The sequence below is a fragment of the Arachis hypogaea genome, chromosome 11, assembly GCF_003086295.3.
Source record: "Arachis hypogaea cultivar Tifrunner chromosome 11, arahy.Tifrunner.gnm2.J5K5, whole genome shotgun sequence".
Classification (NCBI taxonomy): Eukaryota; Viridiplantae; Streptophyta; class Magnoliopsida; order Fabales; family Fabaceae; genus Arachis; species Arachis hypogaea.
Genome location: NC_092046.1, coordinates 143,605,325 through 143,618,752, shown reverse-complemented (window position 1 = coordinate 143,618,752; position 13,428 = coordinate 143,605,325). Strand labels below are relative to the sequence as shown.

At 29.2% G+C, this 13,428-nt stretch overlaps 1 long non-coding RNA gene across 1 annotated transcript; it reads left to right on the top strand.

Moving 5' to 3' along the window:
* The first annotated feature begins 7,591 nt into the window (after positions 1-7,591).
* Positions 7,592-9,849, top strand: LOC140175986 (uncharacterized). Its single transcript, XR_011867119.1, has 3 exons — positions 7,592-8,816; positions 9,012-9,099; positions 9,403-9,849. It is a non-coding gene; the product is annotated as an uncharacterized lncRNA (long non-coding RNA).
* Positions 9,850-13,428: the final 3,579 nt, after the last annotated feature.

Here is a 13,428-nt window from a genome sequence, read left to right as displayed (position 1 = left end):
TTCCCACAAAATGGACATCTGAGGACCAAGCTTTGCTGTTTGTGGCCACACTATATATATTATACGCCCTCTCCCCTCTCAAAGAATAATCAACAACGCTCCTTCACTATTCATAACTCCCATCTAATCACTCAGGTAAATTGAAATATGTATATTTAATTTGATTATGATATTATTAGTCTTCTTTATTTCATTAATCATATTTCTATGATCTATCATAGGAGCAAGCCATTACATTTGCAAGGGATGGAAGCAAAGTTAAGCCGTGGTCTTTTACTTTTTCACCCTCCTTGATGCACTATTTTTATATGGATAATGTCATATATAATTATATATATAAACAAATAAAACTTTTAGAATTTACGTTCTCTTCTAGTGTATGTTTGATACTGTTAAGTCAAAGTAATAATACTATAATATCTTGAACTCCATCAATGTTTCAAAAAGATAGGTTGAACGGGGAGCTGATATGGATACGATTAGGTTTATCGAGTAGAACAATAGTTGACCAACTTTTAGCATTTAAAAGAAAAAGGAGCAATAGATGCTTTAGATCTGCACTATCTAAATAATTATATTATCAACTACGTTAGACATATATTATTAAGTTCCAACTATCATAAAAATATTAAGATCAAAAAATAAATAAAGTAAATATATTTAATATTTGGTTGAATATTTTATATAATTTAATAAAATATTTTATTAATTTTAACATTTTTATTATAATAAAGACTTAGTTACAACATCTAATATGACTGATATAAAAATTTAATTAAAAAAATATAAAAATTTAAATTAAAAATTTAATAAAATTATAAAAATTAACAGAATAAAATTTATTATTAATTATTAATATTAATTATTAATATTAATTATTAATATAAAATTTATATTAAAATATAAAATATATATTAAAAATAAATTAAATTATATATATTTATATATAAATATATAATAATTAATTTTAATAGTTAATTTTATTCTACATATATATTTTTTTTATTAGTTAGGAGCTCCTAACATTCAACCAAGACTAAACATCACTTTACTTTTTTGGGGTTAATTTTTTTAATATGAAAAATATTGATAATTTTGTTAAAAATAATATTATTTAGTGTAATGACAGAACAGATAAAAATTAACATGCAAGATGTATATTAAACATGTATCATTATTCTAATAATACATTATATATGTTGAACACGTATTATTATTTTAGTATTACACATAGTACATATTAAACACGTGTCAACATTCTAACCAATATATAAAATATATGTTAAACACTTTTTTTATTATCTACAATATTATAATACACTTTAAATATTAATATTCAATTTAAACATCATTTTTATCTCTATATTAAAAATAATTTCTGTTACTTTGGCGAGTTTTGTTTTAATTTGTTCGTTGACTGTTTAAGTGGTAGGTTTGCTTTTTCCCATGCAATAGATTATCCCAAACTCCAATGTCAATTCCTAAAATGCTATTCGTGTACCAAAAGACAAGACAAATTCAGCACATGCTATACTTTTTCACCCCATTAGAAAGAAAGTTCCACCTAGTTTCCTCCGTATTTCTCATTGGAAAAAATAATTTATTTTCCTAACTAATTCATCTTTTTAAGTCTTTTAAAAGTTAATCTTTAAACATGTTTAAATTAAGTAAAAAAGTATTTCACTTTTCTTAATTAAATACATTTTATTCTTATTTGTTATATTTTATAATAATAATTGAGATTTAAACAAATAATTTATTAATAAGATTAATTTTATAAAATTATAAAAAAATAAAAATTCAAAATATGCTAATTTATTTGTTACCTCAAATAATCCATTATTTCTTAAAAAACGTTACACTCTTTCCTCTCTCCAGTTGGAAAGCATTAACATTTGTTCTTTTTAAATTCCTAAATAAGTAACTTAAAAAAATAAATAAATTGCTCTCTAAAATATTAGCATAATCAAGTTTAAGAAAATATTCTTTTAAAAAATTCAATTTGTTAGGATAATGTATACTATACTACAATATAATATGCACGGGTGTAAACTTTAGAATCAAACCATACTATTAATCTAAGTTTATAAATTTAATTTCATGTTGGGTTAATAATAATTAATGGCACATAATTGTATATAGTTTCAAGATTCAAGTTTGAATTGAAGGCACTAGCCTGCATGAGGTTCAGGTTCAGGTTCTAGAGTTTGTTATGGTGAAGAAATAAAAGGTATATTGTTATTTGTTTTAAGAGGAGTTAAAGCGGTGTTTGTTCACATTTGACAAGTTCATGGGTGGAAGAAGGGGGTCCTCTCTTTATTCACTATACATATTGGTTATGGGGGTCCGGATATAGTACTCTTTGCCCCCTTCAATTATTAATATATACATGCATGGGATGGAATTATTATTATTATTATTATTATTATTATTATTATTGGTCTTCAAACCCATACGGTACGAACAACTTCTTGTGTTCTAAGAACAAATGAATATTTTGATATTTAAATTTAACATAATAATAGTATTGGGCCAACTGTGGAGAGCTCTTGATTACCGGAGAGATTTTGGAGAGGAATCAAGTGAGAGAACATATTAAGGTTTTGAATTGGATGTGGTGTTTTCTCATCTTATGTTCTCTCGCTTGATTCCTCTCCGATGGTCGAGAGCTCCCCACGGTGGTCCAACGATGTATCAGAGCCAATGGTTAATCGGTCTGGTGGTTTTAAGGGGTATTATTTAAGGTGAAGTATTGAAAGTCTTCCCGACAAAGGTGGTCTGGGCGACGTATTCCACGATGTTTTGTGGCGGTGTGATGGACGAATACTCATATGTGGTGGAGGAACTAGAGGAGAGTTGATGTTTGATGTGGAGGCTCACACTTGAAGGGGAGATTGTTAATGTTACAAGTGTGAGGATGAGAGACCCATTAACTTGACACCTTAAGATTTTGAGTTGAACGTGATGTCTTCTCATCTTATATTCTCTATCTCGCTTGATTCCTCCTCGATAGTCGAGAGTTTCCCATAGTAACCCAACAAATAGATCTATAATACGGATGAAAACATAATTAATTTATCAAAATAAAAATACAGGAGCACCTACAAATTTCTCTATGGTAAGTATTCCACATGTATTATATATGTAGGCAGAGTCTATAATTTGTGTGGTCATGGTGGCGAAATAATTTCATCAACTCTTAAAAATATTACTAAAAAATTAAAATGATTTTTTTTTTATTTTGATAATATATATTTTTTTAAAATTAAAGTGTTGTTAATAAAATGAAAAAAAACACTACTTTTATTTTTCGTAGTGTTACAATTGAATAGTTACCGTAGTCAACATAATCATAGATACCATAATAACATGCATACGCTATATATTATTCCTATTAATAATTATTTTATTAAAATTAAGTAAAAGAAATTAGTTTGCATAATAACATTATAGGTAGCACTTTTCTCATGCTGATACACACATCACAATTATTCACGTTATTATGTATGGAATTTATATAATATAAAAAAATGTAATATACGAGTAAATAAACAAGAAGAAAATGCTGGAATTTATTCTTGCATGCATGGAGATATTGGTTTGAGGATTTGGTCCCGTGGCTTTCATCATAATGTACCGTTACGTCGAGATTCATATAACAGCATAACATGATTGTTAAAATAAAGTAACGAGTTAGTTAACTTTTCCTATGAAATGAATAAGAAAAAAGAGAAATAGAATTGTTTCCGAAAAAATAACGTTAATTAGAAAGAAGTTCTCCTTACATTATCAAAGATATGACAAACTTATAACCCTCTAAAGTTCGCTAATCTATATCCTATAAGAAGGAATATAATGGAAGCTGAAACACGCAACTGGGATAATGAATCGAAAAAAATTGTGTGTAATAATAGAGAGTTAATTTTTTTATAAATATTAGTTTAATTATTTTAAAATTATTTTAGTTGTCTTAAATTTTATATGTTAAATTATAAATTATAAATTATAAATTTTAAATATATTTTTAAAAATTTTTAAAAATTAAAAAATATATTTTTTTATTCTTAAAATTTGTTAAAATTTTAGAAATATTCATATTATCTCAAAAATTCTTTATTTTCATCAAATGTATCTCTCACAATTAATTTTTAAAAAAATTTAGGACCAAGTAATAAACAATAACTTCACAAAGACAACATTCAACACAAACAAATTAAACCAAACACAATTTTGTCATTGGCTTCTAATTGTCCAGTATTATAGTTAAATTGATCTAAATTGTTTGAAATTTAATTTTAGAAGTACAATTAATGTAAATTAAAATTTTTTTAGATAATATTAAAATAAAATAAAATTTAGGTGTATTTTTTAAAATTTTAATAAATTTTAAAAATAAATATATATCTTATTCTAAAAAAATTAACTAATATTAACTAAAAGTTAAAATCATTATGCATTTTCAAAACATATTTATCATGAACTACTTAAAGAAAATAATAATATGAGAATAAAAATTAAAAATTAATTTTTTAACAAACAATTCATTAGTTGGAATTATAATTTTAAGTTGTTTTGTTAAAATTAATTTGAATTATAATAATTTGATAGGGCTGCACACGGATCGGATCGGATCGGATATAGCATAAAATTTTATCCGATCCGCATTGTACTCATCGGATCAGATACGATATCCACATTTTTTTAGAATGGATCCGATCCGCATACTTGCGGATCGGATCGGATATCGGGTATATCCGCATAATTAAAAAAAAAAAAAACTATTTTGAGACTCTGTTTATCTGTTTTTACAAAAAAAAATTTAAAAAATTCATTTTTTACCTGTTTAAGCCTATTTATTCCTAAAATATTATCAATAAAAAATTTTTTGAATAACAAAAACAAAATAATAACACAAAATTTAAGTTTAATTATTCTAAGTTGAAGTACAACATAAAGAATTAAAAACAAGATATCATAAAATTCATAAAATAACACACTAAAATTCATATTACATTAGGGTTTACTTTCTTAAACTATGCTATTTATATGAGATGTGCGGATATGCGGATTTGCGGATCGGATCCGCGGATATTACTGCCAAATCCGCAATCCGATCCTACCATAGTGCGGATTGGATCCGATCCGATAATATCCGCAAAATTCGGATCGGATGCGGATAATTACCGCGGATATGCGGATATTATCCGATCCATGTGCAGCCCTATAATTTGATTAATAAAAAAGTAATATATTATACATTGTTTGTTTTTTTTAATCTAGTGTTAAGTGGATCAATTCTAAAGTAGTTATTAATCAATTTTAGTAATTTACTTTTTTCAATAAATCAGACATATATACTTAATGTGACCATAAATAACCTAATAATATTTTTTATCAACAAATTTTTATATGTTGTTTTACCGTGAAGTAAAAATATATCAAAATCAGCTTAAAATGAACAACAAATTATTAGAGAATTCTAATGTACAAAATTTTCTAATAAATAATAAATAATTTAAAACTACTAATATTTATTTTGTTAGAGTATAATTAGAATCAATTAGCATTATTTAACATATCTAAATATTTATTATAGGATATTACGTCTTTATTATTTCGATTCTCTTAACACCTGTAAATACCCTTCTATATTGTATCATTCGACACAACTTAAATACTCACAAACCTTTCTCCTATTGCTCCCTCTTTCTTTTCTAACATGGTATCAAAACCATGGCATCTTCCATGAGGAGGATAAAATGATTTTCTTCTAATAAAATTACCGTACTTTTCAAATTTTTCTTCCGTGCCATTTTTTTTCTTTCTTTTTGGCCAATGCTATGATACTTTTCTGATCTCACCAATTAGTTCATCTACTACTTACTTATTCTCATAGAGAAATCATATGTTTTTCGTCACCTTCCGATAGTTTGTCATCTCTTATCACTTTGTCACTTTTCAATAATTTTCTGGCAGTTCACTATCACTACAAGAAAAATACCCATTCAGCCACACTTTTTTTAAGCTACATTTGAAAAGCGTAGCCTATTCTATGAATAGGCTACGCTTTTCTCCGTGTTGCCTTTTTATAAGAGAAAAAGATACACAATTATGGCATCATTTAAAAAGTGTAGCCATAGGTATTATAGAAATCACTTATAAAGCGTAGCCGTAGGTTGATATCTATGGGTTCACTTTTCGTATCAAAGAGAACGCTTTTAAAGAGTAACATATTTATTATGTTTTGGGTGCGTTTTAAAAGTGATGCCTAATGTATGTAGGGCAAATTCTAACACTTAGCAAATTTTTTATTTCCCTTTCAGTTCCCTCCAGAAGAACACACGCACAGCCCACTTCGCGCACAACAAACCCTATTTCCTCCAGAAGCTCATCCTTTCTCCATTCTCATCACCTTCACGCATAACCTTCACCTTAGCCAACCCTTTCGCGCACAACACACCCAGTCACCCAGTCACCTAGTCACCCCCACTTAGAAAAAATTTAACCTCACCCAGTCACTCTCACTCACGCGACATATACCATCATCCTCACTCCACACACACACAGAAAGAGGGAAGAAATCCGAAAGGGGGAGAACGGGAAGAAGAAGAGAAGAGAGGGAAGGTAGGAAAGGACGACGCCAGCTAGGGCTCCGCCGCCGTCGCTGTCGAGCGCCAGAGAGAGAGAGAGAGCGCTCGAGGAAAAGAGAAAACGCGATGGAGGAGAGAAGAAGGGGGTGCTTCGTCGCCACTGAAGCTCCACCGCCACTGCTAGGGCTTGTTGCCATCGCCGTTCTGCCATCGTCGGACTGCTGTGCTGCCGCCGAGGAGGTCGAAGGGATGTCTCGCCGCCGTCGTGCTCTGTCGCCAAGTCGTTGTCTTGCCGCTCATCACCATCGTCGTATCCTCTGTCACCAGGTAAACATTCTCTGTTCTGTATCCTCCCTTTCTCGCTCATTCTCTAACTCGCTCTCACTTTTCAGTTCAAAGGTGGGTATGGTTTTGATAGTAATGATGAACTGCAACGTCTAATTAAGATAGAGAAAGTATGTATCAATTTTCAATTGGTTCTGTGAATTTTTGGGGGTTTTAGGTTCGAATTTTAGGTTTTCAATTAGTTTAACATCTTAAGGAAAAATTAGTGAAAAGAACAGGTTTCACACTGAAATATTTTGATTTACGTCTTGGTTCATACGCATTCCTTGAACATAGTGGTTGCTTTCAATTTCTTGCTTCAAGCTATATTCCTCTCTGATGCTTTTTTTGGTTATGTTTTCTTTGCTTTGGGTGTTTTACATGGAAATTTGATAACCAATTTAAATTCTCCTTAATTATATAAACTAGGAATTCATCTGAAAACTAAAGAAGCCTGGAACTTCTTCCTGTGATATCTTTGTAGCCTTACTAATCAGGTGTGAGTTGCAGAAGGATCTAAATGTGGGTGTAGATGACTATTTTTATTCTTATTGTCATTACTAATTAGGTGATCTTTAGTTATTGTGCAATGTGCATGCATGATCATGAATATTTTTTTATTTTTAAACTGACTCATTTTTCTTTCTGCAGAGGCTCTTTAAGTGTTTGCAGTCACACGATTTTGATGTTATTAGTGTCCTTTCTGCTAACATGATGAATCTCATATAGGTAATTAATATTGCTACAGAAAAAAAGCTTTGAGAATCTTTGTTCCTAGTGAACTGAGTTTTAGAACTTTTAGCAGATTAGTAGAAGTCTAGAAGACTTGATGTAGTTGGAATACTTTTGGTTTAGACTTTTCTCTATGAAATAAGGTGCTGGGTTTGCAGCATTGTGAATGTTATAAAATATAAAACTATCTTTGAGGAGCATTTTCACTACTAAGGTATGACTTGATTACTAGAAGAGTTGATACAGTTCAAATATGTCTAGTTTGATTGGACCAGAATTTTTTTATATGTGTGTTTAGAGCAGGGATGATCTTATTGTTGTTGATTCTTTTATTGTTGGTAGTACTGTCTTTTAAGTTGTGGAACAGGAAGAAAATGGTCATTTATTTACGTTTTCCTGGATGGAGAATGGAAGGAGAGGGTTTTTCAAGTATTTGTGGGAGAAGATTTTGTTTGTTTGGGAATGGAAAATTTTGTTCTTCTGAAACTTCTATCTAGTGTCTATGCTTCATTTGTTTTCATATCTCACTGCTAGTTAGTTATGCTGAGCAAAGATGTTACAGGCCTTAGCTTTATGTTATTATCATCTCTAGTTTTCTTTCCTTGCTAATTCTTAAAAAACTGCTCTGCTTCATTAGTGCTTTTGATCACTCTTGCTGGTTTCATTAGTGAATTTAGTTTATTATGCATATTATTTTTTATTATAAGGCATATTATTAGTGCTTCTGATCACTCTTACTTATTTAATTTTTATTAGTGCTTCTGATCACTTTTGATTCCCAATTGATGATTCCATGTTGATTTTATCAGAGGAAATATGAATTCAGAGGAAGCTGCACAAATTCTTAGAAGAACTACAAGGTCTTTAGCTTCATCTTCTGCACAAATGCTTCATCTTTAGTTAAGTTTTGTTTGCTTTCTATTTCTTTTTGGTCTTTTTGGTCTTCTGCCATCTGCGTCTCAATCAAATAGTTACCATTACATTAGGTGCCAACTAGTCAAAATTGGAAAATTTATAGCAATGTATGAGAATGAGAGGAAGATACTTTCCATTGAAAATGCTGCTCCGTAATAGGGATATGCTGCTGGTATGAATCTCTCATATTCATTGTGTCTGAAGGGACGGACAGGGATCTACGTACAAAGTTCAAAGGCATTCGAGATCTTTGTGGTGAGCTTCATGTTCCTAAAATTCTAAGTTAGGGCAGCATAAATAGTTTCAAATCTTTGTGGTGCTTGTTCTGAAGTCATAGCCAAGTTCTCTGTTAAACCAATGTAACCATTTTGAATGTTGCATCTGGACGTTAAGGGAACAATATTTTTAATTACTTAGAATGGTTAAAATTGAATTTTAATGTTTTTTTAGGATCCGGATTTGTTTATCTCAGCTGTACGCCGAAGACATCACTACTCCTGATGATAAACAAGAGCTTGATGAGGTTTTACAGCAGGAGGTAAGTTGGTAATTCAATTTTCGCACCTTTAGATATGAAATTACAATTTTCGCACTTAAAAGTAAATTGGTAATTCATATGCTACCTGATTGACTATTCTTAGATTTTATTTACTATTTCATATGGATATCTCATGTATTGTTTGGATTCCACCTTTGAAATCAGTAGAGAGATGACAAATCACAGGGAACAAAGTCATGTAAAAGTTTAAGAGAATCAGTTTCTATAATTGAATCACCAATAAATTTTTATTATCGTAATCTTTCTTGCTTTTTCTTTTTAAACAATTTCTGCTTTTAATAGGTGGATGTTCGAAAGGATCTGATAAGAAATTTTGCAAACACGATTGATCTTGATCAGCTAGATATTTGATGGTGCAACTTATTGTGAAGCTGAATGTTTTCCTCAGTAACCATAACACACAGATATTTTCATATATGCCATGGAATGCAGAGAAGCAAGCAAGGCCCCCATTTTTGTTGATGACATTTGGTTATGAAAGAACCACTGTTGTGCACAAGGGAAATGGTCATTTGTAATGGAGGAATTTGATTTATACCAAAATGACTTCTTTTTTTTTTCATTTTTTTTACATTGGAATGTAAATTTTCTTTTTGTTTAAATGTTTTCAGGTTTTCTATCTTACAACAACCTGTAAACTTTAGAAGCTGTAGGCTAAAGATGGTACATACAGATTGTAGATAACAGTGATGTTGTATACAAGATATGCATTATTTTCTGTGGCAACTATTTCCTATTTTTCTGATTACTTTATAAAAGTTTTTCAATTATGAAAAAATATTTTTCCCGGTAAAAAAAAAAAGTAGGTTTTTTGGATGGAGAAATATTTTTATTTTATAATATTTCACTAATTTAATTAAAAATATAGGATTATATAGTTATATTATTAAATATTAGGTTTTAATATATATATATATATATATATATATATATATATATATATATAGAAAATAAAAAAAATAATGAGGGACCTAAGGCTACACTTATATACAGTAGCTATAGTATAACAAAAAAAAAAAAAAAAGAGGAACCTAAGGCTACGCTTATAAAAAGTAGCTATGGTATACAATGTGGCTATGCTTTACAAGTGATGCAGTAGCGTTGAAAAGCGTAGCCTATTCTGGAAGAATGAAAGCTGAAAAGCGTAGCCTTTGGTCCTTGACAGCATCACTTGAAAAGCGTAGCCTATTCCCAAACGCCAAAAGCGTAGCCCTTGGTGCAGAAAAGCGTAGCCTTTGAGAATAGGCAACGGCCGAATAGGAATCACCCCAAAAAGCGTAGCCGTAGCCCAAAAAGCGTAGCCGTAGCCTAAGGCATCATTTTTTTTCACTTTTGGCTACACTTTTCAAGTGTACCTGAATGGGTGTTTTTCTTGTAGTGTATCTTTTCAGCAATTTTTCGGCAATTGGTCACTCTTGCGGCAGTTCCGTCTACGTTCTCTCCCGTCAGTTTCGTATGCGTTCTTTTCCAGTAGTTCATCTGCGTTCCCTTCCGGCAGTTCTGTCTGCGCTTCCTTCTGACAGTTCCGTCCGTACTTTCTTCAGACAGTTCCGTCTGCACCAGTTCTATCAGTTTATGTTTTTTTTTTTATTTAGTTATTTCAAATAAGTTTCAAACTCAAGTTGTCATTGGAGTTTGAGGGGGATGTTAGAGTATAATTATGATCAATTAGCATTATTTAACATATCTAAATATTTATTATAGGATATTACGTTTTTATTATTTCGATTCTCTTAGCACCTATAAATTAAATATTCTTTTATATTGTATCATTCGACACAACTTGAATACTTACAAACCTTTTTCCTATTGCTCCCTCGTTCTTTTCTAACATATTTAATACACCATATGCTAATACTAAGAATATTTTTTTAAAAAGATATATTCGTAAAAATAGATATAATATGATTACAAATATAACATAAACAAATATGTTAAATAAAAAGTTAAACTAATATGCTTACCAATGTCTTTATTAAATTTTGCAAATTGGAGAATAAGTATACATTCGGTTGTTTGGTGATCACATAGATAATTAAATAATTGAGTTGTAAATTAATTTCACAGTGTGCACCTTATTTTTTCTCATTTCTAAATAAAAACAAGAATTAAATGAAATAAATAGTAATATATAATAAAAAAAATAAAATATTTTATATATGTATAGATAATTATTACAAAACAAAATCTTATTGAAATATTAAAATTTCACATATTCCCAATGATTCACTCGCTTCTTAAATAACCATGTCCCCTGTATTGATTGTCAATAATGTTGATCGAATCCTTTTTAATTAGTAAATAAAAAGTTAAGCAGTATATTCTCTGTTTATCCATTTGGCTATCGGTTACCTAAGAATCCAAATGCTATTTGTCTACCCTTTTTAATTCAGCCATTGCTACTTGTTCAATGACCTTGGCTTCTTTTAATTACTTATTTATTTTTTTAAAGAAATAACAATTTTAAATTTATTAGTTTGGTCCAACATCAATTAAATGAAAAGAATAAAGAACTAATTGAAAGGATTTGTAATGTGTTATATGTGTAATTGTATTAGATTAGGACCCCAAAGGATAATAGGAGTGAATTGTTCAGTGACCAAAAAATTTTCAGCGTCTATTATGGAAGTGTACGGTTTAAACACATGTACTTGCTAATGATAAAAAAAATACAGATGCAAGCTCACTACATCTAATTAGCTCTTCTTTAAAATTCTAACACCTAAATACAAGAAGATTAATGTAAAATGATTGATGTATAATTAATCAAAGTTGACCCTTGATTAACAAAATCAATAAATGGGTTCTCTCTTCTCTTTTTTCTTTTCTTTTTAATTCCTACTATTTTACATAATCGAGATACATGCAAAGATTGGTCCAAGACAGCCGAGAAGGAAAATCATGTTGAATAATAATAATAATAGTAGTTTAATTTTGATGTACTGACAATATAAAATATTTTACACAGTCGTACAATTACAACCGTTTTTTGGATGACCATTCGTATGATCTATGTAAAAAGTAGTTATTTTTGCTAATATTTCGTTATGCGATTGGATGCATGTGTAAAACGATTTTACATTAATATTAATAATAATAATAATAATAATAATAATAATAATAAAATTAAATAAATAAATAAATAAACTTCTGCACAACATTTGTATGCTGTAGGGTCAAGTATATATTATTTTGAGATTCTTATTAAAATGGAAAGATTGGGACAACACGTGAATAAGCAATTTCTTATTTCTTTGGAGAGATTCATGCTTCTGACATATATATACATGAATGAATGTGTTTGTGTTGGGGTCTCTTACTGCAAATATATATTCCATCATGTGATGGTGCTTATTTCCTCACTTCATACCATGATAATAAAAATGCTTAATTACTTTACCATTCCTACTATAGTTACTACATTATAATATACTAAACAAAAAAAGATTTTAAATTTTTTTTCCCTTTTTTTTCAATGTATGATGAAACAAACAAGAGAAAAAGAAATCGATGCTTATATTTTTTGAAATAAAAATAAACTATTTCATCAAAATACCAATTTAAATAATTGGATAAAATCATTTTGTGAGTTGAGAAGATGTAAGTTGGGTGCTCCATTGTCCATAGCAGAAACCAATTACAAGCACTAAAAACATAGATAGCAGAATAAATACATAGCAAAATTATAAATAGTTGACATTTGGTATATATATTTTATATATATATATATATATATATATATATATATAAAATAACCTTTTTCTAAAAGTTAAGTTACATGACAATATGTATAAATTAAATTTTATAAATGTGATGCTAACCTCCATTATACATTAAAGTTTTTTATTTTAATATCATCAAACCTCAAGAAATATTTTGTTTTTTGGTATTTAAACCTCAAGAAATAAATATTAATGTAATTTTTTTTTGTTTACCCAAACGGTATTCTCCAACCCGAGTTGGAGTATGCACAAGGCGAAATTCGAACTCCCGACACTTACTTAAGCGGACGAGTGAGCTTACCACTAGACCAATCTAAGTTGCATTAATGTAATTTACTCTAATTAAATTTACTACTAATATATTTCTTTCAAGGGTTTCTATTTGGGTCAACGTAAATGGATTGTAATATAGTCATTTTCCGGGCCTTTGATATTATTATATCTCTTCTTAGTGGTAATGGCCCAAAGAAATATTTCAGAAAATTTTAGTTTTTAATAGTACAAAGCATTTATGTACCTCAATACAAAAACAGGAAAAAAAAAAAACCTCGGTTGGGAAAAACTTTTTGACCGATCTGAGAAATTA